At 41.8% G+C, this 17,964-nt stretch overlaps 1 long non-coding RNA gene across 1 annotated transcript in view; it reads right to left on the bottom strand.

Annotated features, from left to right (window-relative positions):
- Positions 1 to 299: 299 nt before the first annotated feature.
- LOC119889106 overlaps positions 300 to 17,964 on the bottom strand; it is a 28,891-nt gene continuing 11,226 nt past the window's right edge. The window contains exon 3 of the long non-coding RNA XR_005442003.1: positions 300 to 682. This is a non-coding gene — a long non-coding RNA (uncharacterized LOC119889106). The remainder of the gene's footprint in view (positions 683 to 17,964) is intronic.

The raw sequence follows: 17,964 nt of genomic DNA, 5'->3' as shown, positions 1-17,964 counted from the left end.
AACATTAATTGCTTAACATATGTGTTTTATTGTCTTTGTGAGCATGTTGCGACGCTGACATTAGCATTTAGCTCAATGCACCGCTGTGCCTAACTGCATAGTCATAGAGCTGTTAGCATGACTATATCTTTATGAAATACTGTGTAGCTTTAACTTTTAAATATGCAGCCTGTGACGTGGGGTCGCACACGTTGCTTCATGTTAAGCCATCACAAGCACGAACATTTTGGAACCACTAACATACAATATGGACAGAAAACCATGTATCATGTTTAAGCTTTCCAGCAAGATGGTATTTTTTTTATTGATTGTTGCTTTTATCATACTGGAAAAGAAGCCGGTTTAGAAGTGGGGAGTAATTGGGTAACAACACAGAAAATGTATTTTTCACTATGTGGATCTTTTAAAACCGGTTGTTGTTGATAGAGAGCCGAGCAGTGCTGGTATCTTCCCTCTTGCCCACTGACACCAGCAGAGCGGGGGTGTTTCTGCATGATGAACTGCATGTGTCTGTCTCTGCAGGGAAGAGGAGGAGGGGGGAGGAAGGCGGGGGGTGTTCTCCTCATCCAGAAATAATCCAATTCCACGGGAGGATGAACCAAACCTCCACCCTGCCGCTCTCAACTTCACCACCATGAAAAGAGCTTTAGAGTCAGAGGTTGCAGAGGAAAGACCCCAGAGACTGAAGAGTGTGTGTGTGTGTAAGAGAGAGAGAGAGAGAGAGAGAGAGAGAGAGAGAGAGAGAGTTATTACATGATGCCGAAAGCAGGAAATTCCCCCGTGTGAATTTACCTCACCTTTAAAAGGGAATGCTGGGACACTTTGTGTTTTTTCATTCTCACTCTCACACACACCAACACACACATACAGACATACAGATGAGCCAACTGATGCAACAGCTTGTTATGATTCACGAAATTAGAGTTTTGTTTTGTTTTCTGGTATTTTAGGAGAAAAACTAGTTCCATGTTTATTATCTTTCCACACAGAGTCTGGCTGCTCTCCGTCTTTGCTTTGAATAACAGAAAACCTGAGATTTTTTTTTACAGTGTGTTCACACTGAAACACACACGTTTTATCTTAATTACTAAAGAGTTTAAACACATCCGACTACAATTAGTCACAGATTATCACATAAATCTGCTATATTCACGTGCCATTCTGCTAATGAAAGGTGAAAGTAAAGAATTAGTCGTTTAGTTGACGCTTTTATCTAAAGCGACTTACAATTGCTATATATGTCTATATATATGGTTAAGTCTCTTGCTCAGGGACACATTGGTGGATGTCGCAGTCATTTAAAAAAAAGGCCTTTACTTGAGGTTTTCACATGTCCTGTCAGTTTTCTAGTAACTGAGACCTGAGCCATCAGACCAGGTCCAAACTCAGTCTTCTCGTGTAGTGATCCAATCAGTGATCTGAACTCTCAGATCTGGCAGGGTGGAAAATTAACTTTTTTTTCTTTTGCCCAGATTTAAAATGTATGTGCTAAATGAAGGAATAACAATCAGCTAATTTAGGCATCATTTCATGTAAATTATGTTGTCATAATTTGTTGTCACAAAAACAAAAAGGACCCATGTATTTCAGGACAATCACTCAACCTTACTTAACAACCAGGTATTTCAACTGAAGAGGCGCAATCAATATATTATCATTAATATATGTGTCAGCCATGATAAGAAGGAAGCAGATTAGAAAGGGACAGAGGACAATGGGTTGCTGGATGAGTAAAGGGGGAGAAGAAGCATCACGTTATAATAATTTTATAGAAAGATAATTTGAGTCGAGTCATGGCATGAAATAATATCACCATCAGGTACAGACAGATGATTAGAAACACAAAGTTCACCACAGTGTATTATACAGTCAGTGCTTAATACAAAACCTGCAGTTCAACCATCAATAAATGAGTTCTTATCTCAGTTAAAATCTGCCATATCTGTCCAGAGTCCATATCTGAACAAAGAACCCCTCTTCTGGATCCAGGAAGCAAACAAAAAGTAGTTTGAGTTGTAAAACAACAGTTGTTCCAAAAAAAATAAAACCAAATGATGCGTTTTGAGTTTAGTAGACAAGCACCTGAGTGCTGCTGGTAGATAGCGCATTGGCTATCACTCAGGACGGATGTGGATTGTCACGTCGGGTTAACTGTTAGCAGCTCTAATCTGAGCCCTTTCTCTGTCCCCATCACCACACAGTGATGCCCTTGCCCACCTGTAACCTTTGTAGTGTTGATAACACATATCCTAAGCAGTCCTTTACAATGCTTTCTATTACATATACATGCACACTGTATGTGAGTGTAGTGGTGCTTATGGGACGTCGCTCTGGAATGGGTGAGTATGAGGATGGGACGGAAAAATCACAGTATACTCACTACAAAAAACTAGACTAGACCACTGGGGTGGGTGCTAATTTCTGACCCTGATCAGGGGCCTCAAAGGCCCCAGGTTCACTATGTGATTTGTATTCATTTGATCATTTGCACATGTGTTTTGGTAATTCACACGACTAAAACACAATATATATAGAAAAGAGGCACCTAACATGTTAATCTGACCCTGGTAGTCCATTGCTGCTTAAATTTATTCATTCACATGAATTTAAATTATGTGAGTCCATCCATCCATCCGACTACATTTCCTTAACTAAACCTTCCCTAACTAAAACGCAGACCTGTACACTCTGTGTGTTAAAGGAAATAAGGCTTTTCTTTGTGGGGTTTTAAAAAAAAAATCACTTCCATTGTCTGCAGTCCTGCAAAACCATCCACAAAGTTCCAAAAAGTCAAACTCAGCCTGCCCCCCCTCCCATGTCACCTTAGCAGTTTTTCCAAGGTGGTGAAGTGCAGGTTAAAAAGTTAAAAACAGCACAACAAACAGTCATTGTTACCGCAGCTAATTAGCAGATTCCCCTAAAAAAGGCTGATATTGAATGAGACGAATGGCTGCCTGCGGGCCTGTCGTCGGGGGTGATGGATGGATGACACAGACTCCCTGCGGCAATGGCAGACGCTGAGCTGAGCTGAGCTGAGTGGAGCAGAGGGGGCGCTGGTGTTGTCCCGAGGACAGCGGGATGGTAAACAGGTCTGTAGGACGGTGATGGCCTCTGGTTCTGCTGCTGTAAGTCCCAGCTGAGTCGCGTATATGGAGCACAGAGCGTCACCTCTGTGGACCCTCCACCGCCGCCCGGGAACAACTATGGTGCTTTTAAAGTTTGTGCCAGTGGGGTTATTAAGTGCTTGAAGGTAAAATGTGCGAGTTCTAAACGTTATAATGACTTAAAATCAGAGAGTATTAAGGGTTTCATTCCAAAATAATAAATGTATAGGTATAGGAAGGGAAAAGTTGCAGAGGAAAAAAAAAGAATCCTATTCAAACCTGATAATCAGACCAAATTACCATTGTTTTTATTTCATTATACAGCCTGACATTGTGTTAAAATTAGCTGCTCTCAGTTCTGCTTGCCTGTGGTGACTTAAACGTACAGTTAACTTAAAATTTGTCATGTCGGGCAAAGCTCTGATTGGCTCGGTTGTTTTCCAAACAGCCGTCAATGAGCACAGAAGACTTAGTGGCGCTGCTAGTTTCAGACGCTAGTGCTTAAAGAAGGTGATCAGGAGGTCACAAAATATATTATGGTTCTTTCTCTTGGGACCTTTTAATATTCAAAATAAATTACAAATCAATTTGTTCCACAGTGCTTGGATAAACTGACCTTGCCAGCCTTAGAACCCATTTCTACCAGTATGAAGATTTTAGGCCGTTTCTTAAATGCAGTATCATGTTCAGCCTTATCGCCAAATCTACATTGGATCCTTTAAAAACTTTAAATAAATGCTATTTGTTACAAATGTGAAAAGACAAAGACACGAAGGAATTTGTTTGCAGTTGAACAGCTTCTCTGTGTCTGTGATTACTTCACCAAACCAATAAAAATTTAAAACAAAGTGTCTTCTTGTGGTTTAAATCTTCTTCTTTGTTGGTATGAGCGGGTCATGTAAATTTACTGCATTAGCATATCAATTCAGCCAAAAACTCACTTATCTCCCCTCTCTCTCCTTCCAGCTGATTATGTAGCACTCTCACTTCAACAGACAGGCCTAATTTGCTCCCTTTCACAGCCAATCGAGAGGGTATTTGTTTAGTTTTCAGAGAGAGGCTCTTCACTGCTCTGCTGCATCAAAGTCTTCCGCATCTTGGGTGCAGGAGTGCATCGGTAACGGCGGCGACTCACATTACCCCTCCGTTCAGGAAACACGGCAGGTCTTGGCTCCCCCAACACCACGGCCACCGAGGCCCTTTTTGAAGTGCAGCAGAGGAAAAGCCTTTAAAAATTATTGCTTTTATGCTAAAGGCCTCTAAACGGTGTGATGGGCAAGTGGTGATCGGCTGCTCTGGTCTGAAGCTCAGGGCAATGCATCAATAAACAATGAGAGCTGGATGTGAAGAAGACAGCGGCTGGAGGAGCTCTTCATTAGCTGTCGCAGCAGCAGCCTCTACTTCCCTCTTTTATCTCAGATGAGTCACTCTCCATCTCTGGGTGTTTCAATCCAACGGGTCGGCCGAGTCACCCCCTTCCCCCTTCATGCCTTTCATGTTTTAAACCCACACTCTTGTTCTCGATGTGTCACCTCCAGTCATTCTGTGCTTTTTTCAACCAGCTCTCCCTCTCAATTAACCCTCCTCCTCCCCCCCTTTTTCTTCTTCTTCTTCTTGAGGCCCAGCACAAAATCAAATGAGCAAAAGTGTAGGAGAATTAAATCCAAATGTGTCTCGCATATTCTCCCAGACACATGAGAGCCGAGTAGAGATGACCTGCTGGAGCCAATTAAAAGGCAAAGAGTCGTCTCCCTTGATGTGCACTATCACTGATGTGCCATCTTACCTTCAGGCTGTGTGATATTGGCTGTTTGATGGGACAATTGAGCTGATCAGCTCATCTTTGTCATGTTGAAGGTAAGACGTGACAAGTCCAAGTGAGCCAAGTAGGTTTTTAACAATAATGTTCTCCTCAGAAAATGTAAAAGGATCTATGCAGGGTTTTAAAAAAAAAAACTTTACTTATATTCTCTGAAAATGTACATATAATATATTTCATCCAAATAAATCAATCATGCTTTCATTCATAAATGTTTAAAGAAACACCAATCCAGATCAAAAATACTACAACTTTGTCTGAAGTAGCCTACAAGTACGTTTTTGAAGTGCTCCGTTGAAAACTAAATTGCTCTTGAAGCTGTCAACAGATTCTGAGTCCCTAAGGTTCATCTGGCAGGCTGTTTACACGCTAACGCCTACTTCTCCTCAGACTCTGACTGAATACAAATGCCCTTGATCATATTGGTGTACATAAGTGAGTCAGTCACACTGTTGTTGTAGTGGAGTAGCTTACAGTAACTAACCTTAGCCTAGAGTAGCTAATTGTAGCATTATTGAGCATCTCATGCAATATTACTCTACACACTAACTCTAACAAAGCAACAAGCAACTTAAGCTACAGCTACAGTCGGATGACACTTACTCAGTGCTTTGATCAGCTTTCACAGGAATGTGCAAGTAAGACATTTGTATTCAGACCTTAGCTTTGACCGAGAACAAGATATGATAGAAAGGCGAGATAATAACATGCACAAGAGACAGACAACCATACTCTTGCAATCTTCCTGTATAACACAAATGTTGGATTCAGGAAGATGGACCAATCAAAGTTTGTGACAAGCTTCTTTCTAGACATTGTGCCTTTGTTTCTATAAATTGATCATCAGCTTTTTTTTTGCTCAATTGCTGGAAGCTTGATGATATCCAAAGGTCAATGTGATCAATAATAAACTGAACACCTGATATCACTTAGTGACTTAGACATATACAGCAAGGTGTCATCTGCAAAGTTGGAAATCAACACCATGTTTAAAAATATTATTCAGTGGCAGCGTGATATATACAGTATAGTTATATCAGTTAAGTTCAACTTTACTGTCAGACTCAAGGTCCATTCTAGACACACAACACATCCTAAAAAACAAAAGCACAAATAAAATATGAATTAAACATTGGCACTTTTTATAAAAGACGGTTATACCAGAGCTTCCACAGAGGTGACTGGTATTTTACAAAACTATTACTGGTATTTGTCAGCCGCTTGATAATGCTGTTCTGAGAGCTGTCCTGTTGACAGACAAATTTGAACATCAGACTTCTCAGTTAAGCCTGGAAAGTGCTGACTCTTGCCTTACAAAACTGATGACATGCTCTATACCACCTAGGTTTTTTATATATATATATCCCACATAGCTGTTTAGTCATCATGACGCTGAGGCATCTGTACAAGCACTTGCTCATCACCAAACCGACCCAGATACACATACAGATAGACACCTGGTTGGCATGTATATACAAATAGATATGTACAGCATATACACAAATTTGTATCCCATCATTTTCTAACTGAATAGTTTAGAGATGCATCTTTAAAGACTCAAAATAATTTGGCAAAGTGTGAAAACCTGACCAGCGTTAAATGTGAGCCTGAATGGTTTGAATTTCTGAACAAATCGTACATGTTGGTGGCAACTCAGAGGTCTGGACCAAGGCAGGTTAAACATGACGTAAACCATCTCATTTCATTCTGTTTTTGTCATTCTGTGTCACCAGGCCCCGACTTACCATGGGACCACTGGTGGCCTGGAGTGTAAGGCGAGTGTTAAAAATGCTAAATGGAATGTGTGAATCAAAACAACATGAGGCAGCTACAGCTAGTCAGGTTAAAAGCAGACAGGGGGCTGATGATCTACAGTAATGATGATATGATCTTTGTCACCAGTCAGTCCAGTCCAGTCAGTGCTTGGACTGTGGTGGTGAACTGGACCAGTCAGTCCAGTCCAGTCAGTGCTTGGACTGTGGTGGTAATGGAACAGTGGATAAGATGCCTGCCTTTGGTGTCAGCGACCCGCGTTCAATCCCCCACTGTGACACTTGACCCCTCTTTGCTCCAGAGGCGTGTGACCTCTGACGTGTATAGCAGTTGTAAGTCGCTTTGGATAAAAGCGTCAGCTAAATGAATAAATGTAATGTAGATGTAGAGAATGAGAGAAAGGTGACAGGAAGTGCAATAAAAGGAGAAAGGTCCTGCAGGAAAGTGCAGCCAAACTCTGCAAAATTAAGGCTAGGTTCACAATCAAGGTGTTTAAAAAAACAACATGCTAGCACATCATAATATCACTACTCCCCTTCCCGAGTTGATTTCTTGTTTCTTGTTTTAATCTAATAAATTGCATCAACACTTAATAGTGTGTCTGTAGGAAAGCAGGAGATGTGTATGCATGGAAACAATTATTTTTTTCTGTCAGGTGGAAGTAAGTTCATCGTGATCAACAAGTACAGTCAGAGGAAATGATGGAACAAAACAAACACTGCAAAAGTGCAAATAAATTATATATATGAATATTGATTAAAGGCCTTAATTATGAAAGGACAACTAACTCTTGAAACTGTAGACACGTGGCTGTTTTTGAAGCAGTTTTTGTTTGTCGTAATAAAACCAAAATATATGTTATTGGCATAAGCAATAAACAGAAAACAAATTTCTACTAAATGTTTCCGGTATATGTGGTCTTTTGGGAGTGCGTGGAGATTGCCCTGGACCTGGTTTCACATCTAGATTTTGAGAGATTTTAAAATCCACTTTACATTGCTTTATGAACTTTATGTAGATGAGCTACTTTTATGAGCTAGTTTCGGTTTGTTTTCACAGTGATAGAATGGAAATAAAAACAAAAACTGATGAAACTCTGTGATATATGATATGCAGACAACGTCGAAAAACAACTAAAGAGGTCAAGAAACTCCTCTCCCCATGACTGGGAGAGCAATCAGACATTCAGAAGCTCACATGATTAAATTATGAAAGCTTGTACTTGTAGGTGGGCATGTTCAAAGCGATTTCATCATTTTACTTTTTAAATGTTCCTGCCCTGGGTATTCACACAAACATAAAACCCTACCAGTGAAAAGAAAAATAGATCAAAGTTGGTTTCCAGTCATTCTCCCAACTGTATAATTCATGTACCTGCAACTTTTTTAATCACTATGCTCATCTGTTATTAATACCATACCATAAAAATCATCGTCATTATCATTACTGTCGCCCTGTCAGAACAGCCTTAACATTCACGACCAACTGCGCGTTGCCAATAAAGCAGCGAGACATCAGGACGGGGGGCTTGTATCTGTGAAGACATGGACATCTGGCTTGGTTTCAGAGCCCGTCCTCAGCAGCAGAGCCAGGGAGGGGAAGTCTCCCGTGACAATACATCAGTGGAAGATCCTCGGCAGCCATATGTTGCCTTTAAAAGCTGCCTCTTTTCCCCACTTTGCATCACGATGGGGATGTTTAAAGAGGGCTGGCAGGGTACTTAAAGTGCTCATTAACAGAGGCATGTCCAACATGTTCGGGAAGGACCAGCATTTCCACACCGGGACCTTAAATTACTACAACCCCCCAACCCCCTCCTCTTCACCTCCTCCCTACTCCTCTTCCCAAACTGCTGACCGCAGGCTCCCTCGCCATTTTTCTCCTTTCTGACATTTTGAAGAGTTTTGTCGCCGCCGTTAACTGGCCGCCGACACTATATGACAAAGGGGGGGGAAAAACGCCACATCTGCAGAAAAAAAACACACGAGCCAATCCTCATTAGTGTTTGGACAAGTGCCAACGTTAAATGAAAGGAGGAAGAGGATGATGGCAGGGAGGGCAAGGCAATCAGACGGCACCTTTTTCCTGATGGTGATGGATGGTGAGGGAGAGGCAGCGTTCCAGCTAACACTCGTCCCCTCGGGGGTTTCCCCTCTGTGGCTGCTGATGTAAAAGTTTGACTGCACTTTAGAGATGTTGTAGAATCACATTGGGGGAGATGTGTTTGGCGGCGACAGATGTTGACAAGTTGAGTGATGTTCCTTCAGGGCCGACAGCTGAGCACAGTCATGTGACCCAACTGCTGAGCTGTTTGTCAGCAAGGATAGCGGTGTCAGTCGGTCTGTCCAGAGCAAGTTAACCTCCACAACTTCTGACCAGATTGTCATGAAGTATCGTATGGGTATTTGTGGTCCTTGTGTATTTTGACCCTTTGACTATTGTCACCATCTGTTTAAAATGTTCTCTTGACCAGCTCTTTTGTCCATGACAAGGTGTCTCAAAACTATTTTTATGAAGTCCCTATGATTTTGATGACCCCCCTGACCTTTAGGCCCTATCACCAGCAGCCAGCATTTCTAGATATGGCAATGAAAGTTTAAAAATCTGATGACAGGCTTGTATCGGCAGGTAGTACCAAGAGCCAGCACTGACTGTCTAGTTAAGATTCATTATCCTGTTTACTTCTTTGATCAAATAGTTCCTGTTTTACATAAAAATGTTGCAAATTTAGGTTTCATATAGACAAACATTTGTACTTAGAAAACATTTAACACTTAGAAATGTTAGATAAGTAGGGAAGTAGCAGAAAAAGTAAGATTTTGGTATCGGCATTGAAACTCAAGTATCTCAGGTATTGCAGTATCAAAAAGTTTAATACTTCAGGGTTCATCTCTCTGGCTTCATGAATGAACCCAGAGGTTGGCTCTGTCCTCTAGCGCCACCCTCAGGCCAAACATAAGATACTGAATTATCTCTTCTTCCATAAAATTGACTGAACACATTCATGGTTGTCAGAGAATAATGCCCCACTATGTTTGTATTGACCCAGTGTGTATCTGCATACATGCCCGTTTACGTTTGAACCCCCGCCACACACATTCCTCATCCCACTCAGATGTTATACATTTACATTACATTTATTCATTTAGCTGACGCTTTTATCCAAAGCGACTTACAATTGCTATACATGTCAGAGGTCGCACGCCTCTGGAGCAACGAGGGGTTAAGTGTCTTGCTCAGGGACACAATGGTGGATGTCTCACAGTGGGAATTGAACCCAGGTCTCCTACCCCAAAGGCAAGCATCTTATCTATACGCCATCACCACCCAAACAGATAGCAAACCACAGCATTTATTTGTACGACCATTAGCATAACCCTCAAAATGTGCATTATTTAACCCTAATGAAAACGAAACCAGGTTCAAACCAGGGGTCACCACTAGCTGTGCCTCAGAAAACAAGCATGTGATGGAATCACTGAACACATCAATCCCATTACTGCCATGATTATTGTTTTTCTTCATCAGTTCTATCCTCCGCGTGTGAAGGAAGATATGTTACCTAATACTGGTGGCTATGTACGTAGACATGCCGTAGCTGATACTTATAAAGTGTAACAACATGTCAGGGCTACTGCAGATTTGGAGATACCATCTAAAGTACTGCACATTTTCTCCTGCAAGTTTCTAATGTCAGTGGAGATTGTTGATAGTGAAGACCCCATCAAGCAAGCAAAACACAGGCTCACTGGTCTTCTCTTTCTTAGTAAAGAGAAAGCTATCTACACTGTAAACCCCCTGTGTACCGTGATTGCCACTCTATCACAGTCAGTGTAACCGCAACAACCTTCCATTCAGTGAAGAGAAACCTATAGGGAAACCTTCTCTATATCACATATGTAATGAAAGAATAAAAACACAATTATTGTGGAGGAAACAATTAAAGCATGATGTGGCCTGATCACGTACGATATATCCATCCAGTATTGCTATGGTGATATCAACGAGTGAAATCAGACGCTGAACTATAAATAGAAATGCGTATAGCCCAGTATCTCCAGCGGTGTCGTCATTAACCTCTTGCATCAAGTCTCAGCCTAACATTTTCATTAACATGTGTTTTTCCTTATCCAGATAAGACATCCAGATACTGGGAACCCTGGAACTGGGTCATTGTCTGACGTCAGCTTTTTGTCTTCAGAGAGGACGTACGAGTTGTTGCTCACCTGGCGAGAAGCTGGCACGAAGAGGTTAAACTTCAGGGCCTTCCCGTTGTTTTCTCAAGTGCTGACCTGTTGACCCCAACACGATGTTATCCACGGAAGTGAATGCTGACAAACTCTAGTTTTAATGACTTTATCCACATAAACCCAGTTGATCTACCAAAAAAAATCACAACGCATTTGGCTCAAAGGAGCAGTGGCAGGGATTTAATGGAAGCCAAACAGAGTTCAGATCATCATTTAAATGCTGAGCTCTATTGCCTTTTGTAGTAAAAGGGGATTTAAGTACTGCGGTTCAATACGCTGGTGCAAAACTGTGCAATTTCTCATGAAAAATGAATTCCCAGCACTCCACTGAAGTCTTTTCAGTTTCCATTCGACTTTGGTCATCTCTTTCTGCGGTAAATAGTCTGCCCAGATACTTTCTGGACCAAACACTTTGCTCGCCCATCGACTCGGCCTCTTCTCTTTTCTCCTCCAATTCTATAACCTCCTCTCGCTCTCCCCTCTCTCCTTCCTATCCTCTCCATCCCATCAATTGGAAATCTCTCAGCATCACACCTCAGACACCCAATCCCGGGCAGACAACTCCACCGAGTATTAAACAAACATAAGCAGAGAATGGAGTGGCTGCTGGAGAGGTAGATGGTCGGGGTGATAGGATTGCCAGACAGAAGGAGCAGAGAATCACAAGTGCTCCGAATTGTAGGTCTGGAACTGCCAGAGGAAAAAAAATACCTTAACATGATGACACTGAAGCACTGAGACATCTTGGAGTGTGAACAAAATAATGGCTGCAGAAATTGAAAACAAAAAAGTGAGAGGAGGGATGAAAAGGAGGAAGCACAGGACCGCTCCTGTGATCCGTTTAAGTTCAGTGAAATTGGAATTACTAAATCATGAAAAGAATTAATTGAAAACATTCCCCCACTGTTGCCGGATGATGAAAATGTTTCAGTGACTTGACATCATCGCGTTAAGCCGGTGTCGCTCCCCTGCGGTTTGGCGGGTTTACCTTCAGACGGGCTTGGCTGGACCATCGACACGAGAGAATTTCTTCAGAGACCAAAGATATCAAAGGCGGGCTGGGTGTAAATAATGGAGATTTAAAAGTCGAAACTGTTCTCTGCCTGCGCTAGCTGCATACCCCTCCTTCATTACCGAGCAGAATTTATTCTCCGAGAGGTCTTGTTGAGTTTCTGTTGATGAAATTGTTCTCACAAGAGGGCAAACCGATGCAGGCATGCTGCTTTTAACCACATGCTGCTAACCTCGCACCCAGGGAATTTCCCTCCAACTGCATCGCTGAATTTCTTTTCTTGTGCATTTGAGCAAAAGCTTTAAAAGGCAGCAAAACTGAGTTTCAGCCGTCAGATATGTTTTCCCCTGCTGTCGGCAGCCGTTCACTTTGACATAGCTCTGGATTACAACACAGCAGTTAACTGGACACAAAACAGTAGATCATTGTCTCATTATCATCCTCATTTTTAGTTCTGGATTTGATTTTAATGTTTTCTTTGCGGCTTTTAAAGGCCTCAGTGTCTGTCATTCTGATGTTTTCAGAATTCAAACCGGACAAAAGGAAGCTGTTGATGCAAAGGTTTACATTCATTTTGCTGTTACTGTCCCTAAAGTCCCTAAACCTGGTAAGCAACAATTTACATAACTATGGTCCATTTAATGAGCTCAGTAGTTTTACTAAATTAAAAGCATTTTTATTGTTCATGCAATTTAGATGAGATTGTCTCTTAAGATCGCACAGCAAAGGTTGGCTGAGTTTAAATCCTCCTCTGGGTTTTAAAGTTAACTGCTAACTGAATCTGTAGCATGTTGTTATGGTTACCTGCAGTTGAGCACTGATTTAAAACGGTTAAACTGTTGATTATTCATTAAAAAAACAAACATAAAATTACTTCAATACGAAAAAAAGAAGTGAGAACATTTTTTATTACAGTAGTAATTGCATTATCGGTATACTTGTTACTTAAAAATTACAGTTTAGTCATTATTCCACAGCAGAATTAAATGTAAATGCTCCATATTTGTATAGCGCCTTTCTAGTCTTTCGACCACAGCATTCACCATTCAGACACTGAGCCGAAGTGCTCAAACAGAAACTAACCTTCACACACATGCCGGGGTTCAGAATCTTGCCCAAGGACACTTCGACATGTGGACTGGGGAAGCCGGGGATTGAACCGAGAGTTCACACACACATGCCTCAACTTTGAACAAAAGCAATCGACTCTTGAATGTATATGTGCTAGTGGCAGGCTAGCCAGTTAAGAAGAAACAACATGTATAAAGGAAGACTTACCGAAAGACATATTCCTGCTCTTTTGGCTGTTGCTAGCAGCCTCCCCACACCTCTCAGAGGGGACTGTACAGTATAACAAAGTCCTTTTAGGCAAGTCATGCCACTCGGCCGCCATCTGGGCAACGCCTTTGGGCAGCTTTTTCGGACTAACAAGATGAGGCTATCTGAATGAATGGGGAGAGCCAGAGCTGCACTTTCACTGGTCACTGGGACATAAAAACTACATCAATAGAATCAGCCGGAAAATCTGATAAAAATCGCTGAGAACGTTTGACGACTTTGCCCCAAAATAAGGTTTAAAAAGCAGACGACTGGCTTTCTAGCGGGAGGGGCGGGATGTCTGCGTGGGTTCTCTCCGGCTTCCTTCCACAGACCAATAGTACTGGTTGTTCATATTGCTTATTGTTGCTCTGTGAGGCGATGTATACAAAATATGATTAATTCAGCATCCTGTCATTGCTTCTCTTTACAAAATCACATTTCTTGCATCAGTGCATAAACCTGTAGAAGACCTTCATTTCAAATTCCACTGAAGATACAGAGGTTTTCAACAATGTCTAATAAAATCAAGCACAAAGCAGCTAGAATATGTCTGATGGAACAGGCCTGATACACAACATACTTTGAGATGTTTGGAAATTATAGAAACATTATGTAAGATTTGGTGTTTTTAGAGATTTGGCGCCCCTACAGTTTCATCGCTGTTGTAAACAAGGGCAGCTGTACACCTGCACTTGTTATGATCCCACCAGATACAGCAAACCAGCTAATAAGTTGTAACTTAATAGTCCAGTAACAGAAAGAGGGCCATCTGTCCTGCATTGTTTCAGCTCTTTAAGCTCACATCAACGGGTCAAAGTCCAATATTTACTCTTTTCCTGTCTCTTGCTCTGTCACTCTTCTCTTTTCTCTTGGCAGCCTCTGCCATGTTCATACTTGCCAACCCTCCCGAATGTCCCGGGAGACTCCTGCTTTTCATTGCCCTCCCCCGGTTTCTTCCCAGGGTCACAATTCTCCCGTATTTCTCACGATTTATGACAAATATTGACAACTATTTTTGTCCTTTTTTATTACAACAACCTCTTTCTGGCACTGTAAGTCCTACAACTCTCTCTCTCTCTACTGTTTCCAGACGGACAACAACACAGCTACATTAAATTTCCTTTCCTATGATGCCTGTGACACAGAAGAGAGGTCACAAGGTTGGCAAGTATGGCCATGATATCCATACTGAGAAGACCGAGCTAGCTTCTACTTATAGCTTGCTTGCTCTAGAGTCTTGTTGGTGTGTGACATAAAGCATCATGTTGTTGTCGCTTAAAGTTTCATGCCTGGGATTTCACTGCTGCATAATGCAATAACCAGTCCACCGGGCCCAGAACTGCCCTATCACAAGGCAGTGTAGCATCAATATAATTTTAACTTTGTCATTTTAAGACACAATTACTGCATACCACTGCTTTAATATTTGAAGGGGTTACAAGAGACAACAAACCCAAATTCCACATGAAAAAGTGTATTACTGCTGTGTTTGCTATATATGAAACAAGTGTCTGTGCACTGTGCAGGAATCTGTTGTTCTCCCTATATTGTAGAGCTTCACTGAGGCTGACTGGGAGAAATGACAGTGAGAGCCTGCTGAGAGATTTTCCGGGCATATGGGTCCATTTTCTGGTTCAGATCAGGTTAGCGCTGTTGTAAAATTGAGTTTATTTGGGCGTAAAAACTCCAAACATGAGCCTGTGAAGGCAGCACATCCCTCTGCTTGTATATTGAGCGGCTCTTGCCAGGAGCATCCCGTCTTGTACTTGAGCTTCTGTGGTTTATTTAGATTTCGCTCGTGTTCAGAGATATTGATTAAAGCGCCCTCAACCAGGAGGATATCGTAGGTGAATTCTTAAATGGAGCACCAAATGTCTAAGGTTTTCTGTGTTAATTCATCCACACTTTCACTCTGGGTTCACATGGGGCCACCACGTTTTTGTTCTCATTATCTTTTGCTGTGTATACCGCTCTAAATACTTTCTAAGTGCAATCTGAGGCAGCCCCTTAAATGTTTTATGAGTTAAACCTCTCTGTAGTTCCCATCTCGGCTCTGGCTGATATGCATTTGTGCAGAGCTGTCAGAGTCAGGGCACTTAGCTCTCAGTCAGCCTCCTGCTAACATGGCGGTATCTCTCTCTGCTTTAGATACTGCAAATAATGAAAGGGGGAGCCAGCTGTCTTTCAAAGAGCACTTCAGAACATTTCTTCTTACAAAATAACTCTCTCTAACTCTTCCCTGAATACAATTGCTTCTGGGGGTACAATGAAAATGTTCTTCCCTCAGCGGTGGTGACCTCGCTCGTCTCGCATTCACGTTCCAAAGTCACAGCTCATCACTGAGAGAGAGATAGGAGTCCAGAAACTTCTACTGCCGCCGTATTATTTTCCTACTTTCAGAGACAGGCAAGTGCACACAGCAGAAAAAACGAAGCAGACATTTAGGCTCAGTACTGGCCTTCAACATCTAATTTTAATCAAACAAGGAATAAATGTTATCAATGGGTTGAGAATGCTTTGTTCCCGCTGTGCGAAAATATATTATTTGGAATAAATAAGAGCTGTGATTGATCATTTATGTTCACATTTTTTCGTGTGGCCCACTTTAAAAAGGACCATACCAGACGTTTGGCATGTTTTATCCTTCATCACGGGACCGATGATGTCGAAGCTTCAAACATAACTGGTGCTTCAGAAAGCAGCTTCATTCAGTTTGACAGTTTCGAAGGGAATGGGAACATTAGTGGGAAAAAGAAGAACGGAAAATAATTTAATAAATGTATAATATTAATTGCTAACTAGCTAGAAAGCAACACATGTAAGGCTTGTCACCTCACCAACTCACTGCTACTAGCCTAAGTGTTATAGCTGCAGACAAACCTGAAACAACACCTGTCCGCGGTTCACTGGCTGATGCTGCTGAACCACTTTCTGTGGAGTGTTGCTGAGGTTTATCCCTCGTGAAAGAAAGAGACACAAGACAGCAGCTCCCTATGACAATGTTAGGACGGACCTGTAGGCTTCCCCAGTTACAGAACATTTGCTCCACTGATTTCCACTCCGCCGATCCAGTCAGAGAGACTGGGGGGGATTAATTGAAGTTGAAGTTATTTTAAAAACCTTAATGATTGCTTTTGAGAAAACATTTGCAGCTGGAGTCCAAGAAGCCACCTCCCTGCTTCGTTGTTGCCGTGGAGGTCTGAATTAAGAAATGGTTCGTAGCTCAGGAACACACTGTGACCTCTCCAGCCATTAACATGGGGCAGAACCTCAGTAATCTTCTACACAGACAACACAGCTATTTCAGACTTTTATCATCATCAGATTATGATCCAAATCCTTGGATACTCGTGTGCGCGTTTAGCCCAGTTGGTAGTGTGCAGGATTCCCGTTGGGAGAGTTGTTTGATTGATCCCAACATAGTGCTAACATTTTTTTCCTCCCTTTTTAAACAAATTCATTATAAGGACACTGCAGCACATGCTCATGATAAAGCATGTGCTGCAGTGATGTGGGCGCGTCCCGGCGTTTGATCCGCATTCATAAACCTATGGACACTTATTTGGTGTGTCAAGCAAGCCAGAGACTCTTTTGAATGTACTTCAGAACTTTTCAAAAAGTGAAAGCCCTCAATAAACTCAACATAAAGCATGGCTGCAAAAAACGTACTCGAGCGTTTGTTTTGGAGACACAGACACTTAAGAGGACTGAGATCTATTTCAGCACAAGCCGTTATGAATTTATTTATGTATTTATTTTTCTGCTATCAAAGTAATCTGGCTGCGGGCCAGATATTATTGCTGGCAGGCCGGTTCTGGCCACCTATTGCCAACCACTGCTGTACGGTTAATTGTCAGTTTGTGTGTGTGGTCACTACAATGAAGTGTGATATATCTGGGCAGCGATTTATGTCTGTTTTTGCTTTGTCCTATTTTTTTTAGTGCAGTTGCAAAAAAAGGTTTTGTCTTTCTGACCCACCCCTAATTATTTCAGTTAACCTGTTTCTTGATGAGTTGCTGTTGTTATTCTGGCAGCTACTGGTTTTGACACTTTGATGCTTAAAATATTTTTGACAGATTATTGAAAAAATCTAAAAACAAGCTGATTTGCATTGAAATAATAATGATTGGCAATTTTCGGTGCTTGTTTTAAGAAAATAAGATACTGAGGACTTCATAACAGACTAAATGACTTGTTAAGATGGAGATTTTTTGTGGCGTGCCCTCAGCTGTCGGCAGCTCCTGCTCCTCCTTTTCTATCTATCATACTCTATCAGTGCATCAAGCCTTTCACAAATCACAAAAAGGGGGACCCACCGCTGTCTAATTTCAACCTGCGATCAATCTCCAATCAACAGCACTATATAGGTAATCACCAGAATCTTCTGAAGGAGAAGAAAGCCAATTTTCTTGGCCTATGTATCAGTGTGTGGGATCCCCTCATTGATTGGTGTGTGAATACGGGCTTGAAGAAGCAGCAGCGAAGGCAGACTGTGTTTGTTTATGAGGATCAGGTATTTTCTGCAGCAGATGCCAACCAGAGGGGCTCAATTTCACACCAGGCCGAGTGCTCAGAGCTGTCGTGTCCAGGCGAAGGTGTCCAGCAGAATCATGACTATCAATACGTCAGAGCTGTTGTTTGCCGATAGTGTACAAATGCCTAATTAAAGAAGCACACTGACATTTT

Source organism: Micropterus salmoides, unplaced genomic scaffold (assembly GCF_014851395.1).
Source record: "Micropterus salmoides isolate LMB-PRFRI ecotype aquatic unplaced genomic scaffold, ASM1485139v1 Ms_hic_scaffold_5, whole genome shotgun sequence".
Taxonomy (NCBI): domain Eukaryota; kingdom Metazoa; phylum Chordata; class Actinopteri; order Centrarchiformes; family Centrarchidae; genus Micropterus; species Micropterus salmoides.
Note: the sequence above shows the minus strand (reverse complement) of the source record. Positions and strands in the feature narration are given on the sequence as shown.